The following is a 9,504-nucleotide window of genomic DNA, read 5'->3' as shown; positions in this document are numbered from 1 at the left end:
TAGGGTTTTGCCTGAGAATTCATTGAAACAATCAGCAAATACAAATATATATACAAATGTATATATATTTGTCTATATATATTGTGTGTGCGTGTATATATATATTTGTATTTGCTGATTGTTTCAATGAACTCTCAGGTAAAGCCCTAGAGTTTTGGCTGAAAAGGATGGAAAGCAATTTTATCTGGAAAAAGACAAAGGATAACTCTTACCAATTATTTAGTCTCTGTGTAATACCTGATTTTGAATATTTATGTGTCTGATGGGCCCTTCTAAATGTAGAGGTTTTCAATTCTACCCCACATAGCAGAATTCAAGCATTTTAATTTTGTCATTTATTACTGTGACAGATATCTACCATGTCCTAGATAATGAGCTAAATATTGAAAATACAATATTGAACAAAATGGATATAGCACCTATTGTCATGGAACTGATGATATTGGATCTAAGTACCTACTTATCTTTTATTTTGTTCATGTAAATGTTGGAGAACATTCAACAAATGTACTGCTTTTAGTTGCAGCACAATTGCTGTAAAAATGCCATTCTGACCATAGTTAGCTGATGGATTTAGCTGTTCCTTAAAACCAGTTTATGTAATAAAAAATTACAAGTACTAGAATGAAGGCTCATCTGTTGTATTCTTTAGTAGAGACATGTCTTTTGATCTTCATGTTGCCACTACATATCACAGTAGCTGGCATGCAGGCAGTGTTGAATACATGTTTGTTAAAATGAATTGTCATCCTATTTTCTATAGCTGGAGAATACACATCCAATTTATGTAACAGTGGTGGCAATTTATTTGTAGATAAATTGGAAAGAAACAGGTTTCGGTCACAACTGTGTATCTGGAAAAATGTACCAATCAAAACTCATATTTTGTATTTAAATTTAAACTTTTTCAAAGAGATCAGCTATTTAATACGACTCTTTTCCATACCTGTTTTACTGGAGTTAATGAAGGATACCATTGTCATGTGCATACCTAAGATAACAGTTGATAACTGTAACAACTGCCTGTTGATAGACTGGTCAGTGATCTCATCGAGGAGATTTTTCATTGTCATCCTTACTTAATTAAAGACTTCTGGTACTCAACATACTTCATGCTAACTTCTGATGCTTCACGACTGAAAGTGGAATATTTCTGGAATTTATACACTTCTCTCTCTCACCATCTCTCCTCTATTCTAAGCCACCACCTCTCTACCTGAATGAGATAACCTCTGGCTGCCTTCCTATCCATCTTCAACAATGCAGTCAAAGTGAGTTTCTAAACATGCACATATGATCTTGACTCATCTCCATTAAATCTTCATGGGTTTTTACTACATGAAAGAGAAAATCCTTAATTCCTGATGTCATCTTTAAGGTACTCAGGACTTGGCCTCAGTCTCCACTACAGATTCATCTCTAACACTTTGCTCTCCACTCATCACCTTATGTCAAGACTTTTCTGCTTCCTTTAAATTTTTAATGTCCTTATTTCTCAGGAACTTCACAAATTTGGTTTCCACTCCTTAGAACCCTGTGTCTTCTAGATTCTGCCTGGTTCACTTGCACTCAGCCTTCAATTTCAGCTCAAACATAATTTCTTGCAAGATGCCTTCCCTTACTGTTCCCACTTCTAAATCTAAATTGAGTCTTGTTGTGATACACTTTCATAGCACCCTCTATAATTCCTTCATAGGACTTATCTCAGATTGTAATTATATAATTTTAATGTGTTTTATAGTTATCTGCCCTCCCGTATAGCTTGGAAATATCTCTAGTTTCTAGCATAAAGCTGTTCTTAAGATAAATTCATTTACTCGATGCATGTAGGAAGTAGTGAAAGTTGTAGGCACAGAAATTAAAAGTTGCATGCATGGAGTGGGTGAAAGCCTCTAGAACACAATTTCAAAGAGAGAAGGGGATGCGATCTCGTATTTGCTAATCCTAGAATAAAGCACATATGAGTTAATAATATGAAGAATTCTTAACAGTTCTACTTTAAGTGTGTCTATGATAAAACCTCTAAGAAAACAAGGCTTTCAAAATATGAAAGAAATGCAGTTATAGTTAATATTTACTGAGAACTTATTGTACTGAATACATTCATTCATTATTGTAGGCAGTTCTTTCAGTGATCCTGTAAGATGTTGTGTTGGTGGAAAAGTAATTGTGGTTTTTGCCATTAGGTAATGGTAAAAACTGTAACAACTCTTGTCCCAATCTAACAGATACAATCTGACAGACAGAATAATAAAGAGCTGCAAGTGGCAAAACCGGGGTATGAAAACCCAAGCAGGCTAATTCCAGAGTAAGTGTAGCCACTATGCTATTGTTCTAATTTGAATATGTTTTAAATCCCTATAATTTAATTGAGCAAATATATCTTGAGTGTCTACCATGTACCAAGCACTCCTCTAGAGCACTGAGGATTCAGCCGTGATCAAAACAGATACTTACTGCTCTCACAATTCTTACACTCTAGTAGAGGCAGACAATTAACATGAAAATAACAGTGATAGCTTCAGGTAAGGATCTTTAGAAATAAAATGTAACAGTTGGCCCAGTGTATGACTGGAGTGGGGGATCAAGTTTAGATTGGATAATCAAGGTAGGGAAGTGGGGCCATTTAAGTAAAGGTCTGCAAGTAGTGAATTTTGCAGGAAGAGCCCTGACAAAAAGACAGAAAGCCAGGAAAGCTCAAGTGATGAAGGAATGCCAGTGTGCTTAGAGGACAGGGCACAGGGGAAAGATGGAAAAGAGACGTGATCAGAGAAAGAGGCACCGACAAATCTACCAAAAACCTTAAAGAATTTGGTAAGGAGTGTAGATTATATTCTAAATTTGATAGGAAGATAATCCAGTTTAAGGCAAGAGAGTCAAAGGATCTGACTTCAATTTCAACTTTACTTTTCAATCATGTAGTCTCCGTTAGTAAAATTGTGTTGTGTTTAAAAGTGTTGAATATAATTGTATCAATGTGCTATTCGAAGAGAAGTAAAATTGGCTAGAATTGGTCATTTCCAGCGTTGTCAGCCATTTGTGCCTGGAGAGACTTTTCCTGGGAGACACAAGTCCTTGGAAACCTGAAAAAGCACAGTGGCTCAACCCTGCAATCCCAGCACACTGGGAGGCTGAGGCAGGCAGATCACTTGAGGTCAGGAGTTCAAGACCAACCTGAACAACATGGCGAAAATCTACCTCTACTAAAAGTACAAAAATGAGCCAGGCATAGAGGCACACACCTGTAGTCCCAGCTAAAACATGAGAATTTCTTGAACCAGGAGGTGGAGGTTGCAGTGAGCCGGGATCACACCACAGCGCCCCAGACTGGGCAACAGAGCAAAGCACTGACTCAAAAAAAAAAAAAAAAGCTGCAAATAGTGTGAAAATACTGATACCCAAGGTAAATAATAAAAATAACATTTTAATTTTAAATAAAATCGTTCTTTTCTTTCCACTTATGATTCCGATAAAAGTCTGTGACTATCCCAGGCTCTCACCAGCTACATACTCTGTTGAATTTTTATTCTAAACAATATGTGTTCTCCAGCCACAGAAACTGCCATTGTTACTGACATTTTAATAGTCTTTTATAGTAAATAATAAATGATATCATGGAAGGAAGAATACAATTTGGAAATAGTAGAAATGAGAATACTCTCCAGATTTCCTTTTTTACATCTTCTTTTTGTTAATGAAAAAAATGACACATCCCCCATGAAGTTATGAAACAGCTAAAAGTGGAAAGCAACATCAGCTAATGCAATAAAATATAATCTATGATTAATTATTGAGCACACATTCCTGAATTAGGCACTACTGGAGGTTAGGGACACGAGCAACTTCACTGAGGGAGAAAATTGAATTTACCAGGCATAAGCTCCCTCCGGCGTCATGACTCAGACTTGACTATAATAATAATATAATAGCAGTCATTTATTAAGTGCATACTATGTGTCCAGTATTGTGAAGTGATTTACATATATTATCACATTTGTTCTTGGTAAGAGCCCTTCGAAGGAGATACTGTCTTCATTTTGTAGATGAGGAAGCTGGGGCTTCAGGTCAGGCTATTTGTCCATGTCCTCACCTTGGTAAACAGCAGAGTTGAATTCAAGTTCAGTCTATGTGATTTCAAAACATATGCGTTGCACCTAACCACTGAACTTATTGCCTTCCTTCTATGAGTGAGTTTTTGGCTAATTGGACTGCAGCTTTTCCCTGGTCTATAGCCATTACCGATTCTGCGTATTCTGAATTTCAATATTTCTACCGTTTTCAAGAAGGAACTCAAGCAAGCATGGTTCTTTCCAGAACTATTATATAATTAACAGCATGTCGTTTGTCTCAAAACTGAACTTCTTAGTTTTGAATAGCAGCTTTATTGATCATTTGTTCTATGACCTTGGGCAAATAAGCTAACTCCTCCAGACCTCAGTTTTCTCATCTTTAAAAATAGAATATAATATCTACGTCATAGCGTTGTGAAATAAAAACATGTCTCTCATTGAAAGCCCTTGTAATAGTTCCTGGTACACAAGTGCTTCAGTAAATGTTAGCTATTTATAACATGTAATGATGTAATTTTATTAATGGTCTGAAATTTAGATGCTGACAAAGCATCTTAAATATTTTGTGCAAAAAAAGCCAGGAGCTTCAATAGATGAATCAATAATGAAAAAAGAATACACCAAGTCATACTGATATGTATTTCGAGTTCTTTTTTTTCCCCATTTTTAACTTTCCTCTACTTTGTCCATTTTATTCCCCTGAATTTAGCTTTCTTCTTTTTCAACAACCTGACTCTGAAAAAAATTACATGGAAATATGGAAATCTTGCCCTTAAGGCAGAGAATACGTTCTCTCTCTCTCTCTTTATCCTTCTCTGTCTCTGACTCTGTCTCTCTCTGTCTCTCTCTCTCTGTGTGTGTGTTTGGGGGCGGGGGGTTGGAAACCAAAGTTGCAAATGTGAAAAATAATTCAAGGTTGTATATGACTGCTTGATTACAGGCTGATATAACAGGTAACAGGCTGATCCTCCTGTCGTAAAGATAATTTGTTTTTGCCTATGTTAACAGGATGATATATAGAAACTGTTGGGAATAACCCGTACCTGCTTTAATGCTGGCCATAACCCGTACCTGCTTTAATGCTGGCCGATTTTCCCTGGTAAAATATTCTATTAAAAACATTGATAAACTGGAGTGGTCTCAGAGGAGAATTACTTGTTTACGCAGATTGAGAGACTGTAAAAAATCCTATTGTATGTGACATAGAGAAGCTTGGAAGGTTTGAACTTGAAATGGAAATGTTTTGAATGCTTGAAGAACTGTGTGAGGAAGAGAATCTTTCATGGTGTCCCCACAGGGGAAATTCAGGACAAAGACACCAAGGTTGCAAGGAAAGCCTATTTCAGACTGATGTAGCACAAACTTTGTAGCACTGAAACTTGCTTGAACACAAGGAGCAGACTGCTTTTTGAGAAAGTTATCTTATGGGAAAATTCACTGTCAATAAAGTTTTTCAAGGAGAGGTGTTGGGTCTTCCTATGGAAGGCATCATAGTAGGGACTGCAGTGTGCAGCTGCAGACTGAACTCCATCAGTGTTTCTTTTTCTTTATTTTATTTTATTTTATTTTATTTTATTTTATTTTATTTTATTTTTTTGAGATGGAGTTTTACTCTTGTTGCCCAGGCTGGAGTGCAATGGTGCAATCTCGGCTCGCTGCAACCTCCGCCTCCCAGGTTCAAGCGATTCCCCTGCCACAGCCTCCCAAGTAGCTGGGATTACAGGCATGAGCCATCACACCTGGCTAATTTTGTATTTTTAGTAGAGACAGAATTTCGCCATGTTGGCCAGGCTGTTCTCGAACTCCTGACCCCAGGTGATCTACCCATCTCGGCCTCCCAAAGTGCTGGGATTACAGGCGTGAACCACCGTGCCTAGCCTCCATCAGTATTTCTTAAACTTTAATTTGGAGACCAATGCCACTGTACACACAAAATGGAAAATAGAAAGGTAATGGGTTTAATTTTATATAAATATAAACATTTTTTAAAAAAGGATATTCTTTGTTCTAAGATAATATTCTTTTTTAAAAAATATATAGTCTTCTGTGCAGTGGTTAAAACTGTGATAGAAAATTGCCCTAGGTCGAACCCTAGACAAATGTCTTAGCACTTGTGCAGTCTTGGGTAGTTCCACATCTTTCTGGACTTCAGTCTTTTCAACTGTAAAATGGGGAGACTATCATTAATCATACAAACTGTACTAAAGATGGAAAAACACGATGTCCAGAAGTTGCTCTGCTGGCTGCTTGATTCATACTCATTAGATGCCTGCCTCCCCTCTAAAAATATTTACTTTCAAGAAACGGTGGTGTTGGTAGAAATAACTTTACATAGTTTATTTTACTCATTTAGCTATTATCTGGATTATACATTTACATGATCCGAGATGCAAACAGTCCCAAAAATTTCCAGTAGGTACCACCAATTCCTCTTCCCTGACGGCATCAATTATTATTGTGTTTCTTTCATATACTTTCAGATATATTTTACACCGATGTAAGCAAATACATATAGGTGTATATATTCTGGTACTCCTTTTTTTTTTTTTGCTCAACAGGTTGCATATAATATTTGCTGTTCTATAACTTTTAAAAATAATATATCTTACATTTCATTTATTATAATGTATAAAAAAGCTCATCATTGTGTTTATGTATTCTATTGCAGTCTATGTATTGTGTTCTATTGATATCAAGTGATGCTACCTTGTTAACTAGTCCCCTGGGTATTTTGTTTGCTTTCAATATTTTGCTACAAAAATCAACATGCAGTAAACAACCTTGTTCGTTTCATACATTTGTAACATCTGTAGAAAAAATTTCTGGAAGTAGAATTTCTGGACAAACACAAATTTATGTTTGTAGTTATGATTTTGCCACATTATCCTCTATCGATGTTATGCCAGTTAAAAGTTCTAGTAGCAATATATCCACGTTCTTGTTACTCCTATCCTTCATCAGTATGTAATCATACAGGTTGATGTTAGCCTAAATGGAAGGTGAAAAATGATATCTCATTGTCTGCTTAGTTTATACTTCCCTTGTAAGTAACATCAAGTGAGTTTTTCATGTCTGTCTGTGGTAAGCAGGATTCTAAAGGTGTCCCCCTAAGATTCTCATGCCTGTTGTAAAGAAAATAAAATCAAACATGACTTCACATACTGTTGTGAAATGACTTTGCAGATGTATTTAAAGTTACTAATCAGCTGACATTAAAATAGGGAGATTATCCTGGAACACTTGGATGGGCCCAATCTAATCACAAAGTCCTTAAAAGCCGAACAGAAAATGGAAGAGTCAGTCAGAGATATGCAGTAAAAGAGGAACGCAAGAGAGAGGAGGCAGAAGGAGAGGTCAGCGAGATGCGAAGCATGAGAAGGACTCGATTGGTCATTGCTGGCTTCAAAGACAGAAAAAGGGTCTATGCGCCAAGGAATACAGGAGCCTGTTGAAACTAAAAATAACCCTTTGCTCATAGCGAGGGAGGAAATGGGGACTTTAGTCTACTTGGAACAGAATTCTTACAACCCATTAATAAACATATTTAGAAAGAGTACATAAAAAGGGTAAATTTCAATGTTTATCAATTTTAACTCAATCAAGAAAAAAAGGAAAACAGTAAAATGGTATAAAATAAAAAGGGTAAATTTCAATGTTTATAAATTTTACCTCAATCAAGAAAAAAAAGGAAAACAGTAAAATGCATTTTTTTAGGTTAGGAAGTGATAAAACATATTTTCAACACTCAGGAAAGAAATACGAGACATGAATTTTTATATTCTTCAAGTGTAAGGCCATTGACAACCAATCAAAGGAAGTTTTGAACAGGCGAGCCCCCTGGGAGTATCATTCCCATGAGTATTTGCTCAGGCATGTAGTAGAGAATAAACTTCTGCCACGACAAAATGACTGGAAAAAACTTCATTTATAAGGTCTGTGAGGTGTGAACTGAAAATATTTAACTCTAGAACTAAGACAAAAAGAGGAAGATAAACCTTGGCAGAATAGTATATAAATATAATATGCTTTAACAGTTAAAGGTGTATTTAGTGCATTCTTGCATTGCTATAAATACTTGAGGCTGGGTAATTTATGAAGAAAAAAGCTTTAATTGTCTCACAGTTCTGCAGGCTGTACAGGAAGCACAGGGCCAGCGTCTGCTTGGTTTCTGGGGAGGCCTCAAGGAACTTTAACTCATGGTGGAAGGCAAAGTGGGAGCAGGCACATCACAGGGAGAGAGCAGCAATGAGAGAGAGTTGAGGAGAAGGAAGGTGTCACATACTTTTGAAAAACCAGATCTCATGAGAACTCACTCATTGTCATAAGACAGGACCTGGGGGATGGTGCTAAACTATTCGTGAGAAACCTGCCCCCATGATTTAATCACCTCCCACCAGGCCCCACCTCCAACACTGGAGATTACAATTCAACGTGAGATTTAGAGGGGACACGTAACTCAACTATATCAAAAGGCATTATGAAACTAACAAAAATATGAAATGAGGAGAACTAATGGAAAGTCAAATTAGCTCTCCGATATTTTCATAGATTTTAATAGGGAGTATAAGGGTACTAGCTGAAATTCACAAATGCGGCAGTTTAGTATACTTAGGAATAAAAACATTAATATTAAAATCATATCAGTGGTTAAAATTGGAAAATGAGAAAGAGGAAAGAAGAAAATAGATATTGCCTAATTTCAATATTGCTTATAGTAAAAACTAAGCTTCCAAAGAAAGAGGTGACTTAAGGGTATTATATAGTTATTAATATAAATGTAACAACTAGAGAAAAAAGATATACTTTCTAAATATCAAAAGAAATACTAAAACCACAGAGAACTCAAACCACAATATGAAAGACATTGAAAAGATAATGTGAAACAATGTCGTAGAACTAAGACTAAACCAGTCACTCCTATCAATGTGAGCTTATTGAACATATTAAAAGAAAAAAATTCGACCGGGCGCAGTGGCTCACACCTGTAATTCCAGCACTTTGGGAGGCCAAGGAGGGCAGATCACGAGGTCAGGAGATCGAGACCATCCTGGCTAACACGGTGAAACCCCGTCTCTACTAAAAATACAAAAAATTCTCCGGGCGTGGTGGCGGGCGCCTGTAGTCCCAGTTACTGCGGAGGCTGAGGCAGGAGAATGGCGTGAACCCGGAAGGCAGAGCTTGCAGTGAGCCGAGATGGCGCCACTGCACTCCAGCCTGGCGGACAGAGCAAGACTCCATCTTAAAAAAAGAAAAAAAAAGAAAAGATCTCCTGACCTCGTGATCCGCCCGCCTCGGCCTCCCAAAGTGCTTCCTGGCTAACATGGTGAAACCCCGTCTCTACTAAAAAAATACAAAAAACTAGCCGGGCGAGGTGGCGGGCGCCTGTAGTCCCAGCTGCTTCGGAGGCTGAGGCAGGAGAATGGCGTAAACCCGG

Source organism: Piliocolobus tephrosceles, chromosome 10 (assembly GCF_002776525.5).
Source record: "Piliocolobus tephrosceles isolate RC106 chromosome 10, ASM277652v3, whole genome shotgun sequence".
NCBI classification, from domain to species: Eukaryota; Metazoa; Chordata; class Mammalia; order Primates; family Cercopithecidae; genus Piliocolobus; species Piliocolobus tephrosceles.
The sequence above is the reverse complement of the archived record's forward strand: the minus strand, read 5'-3'. Positions refer to the sequence as shown.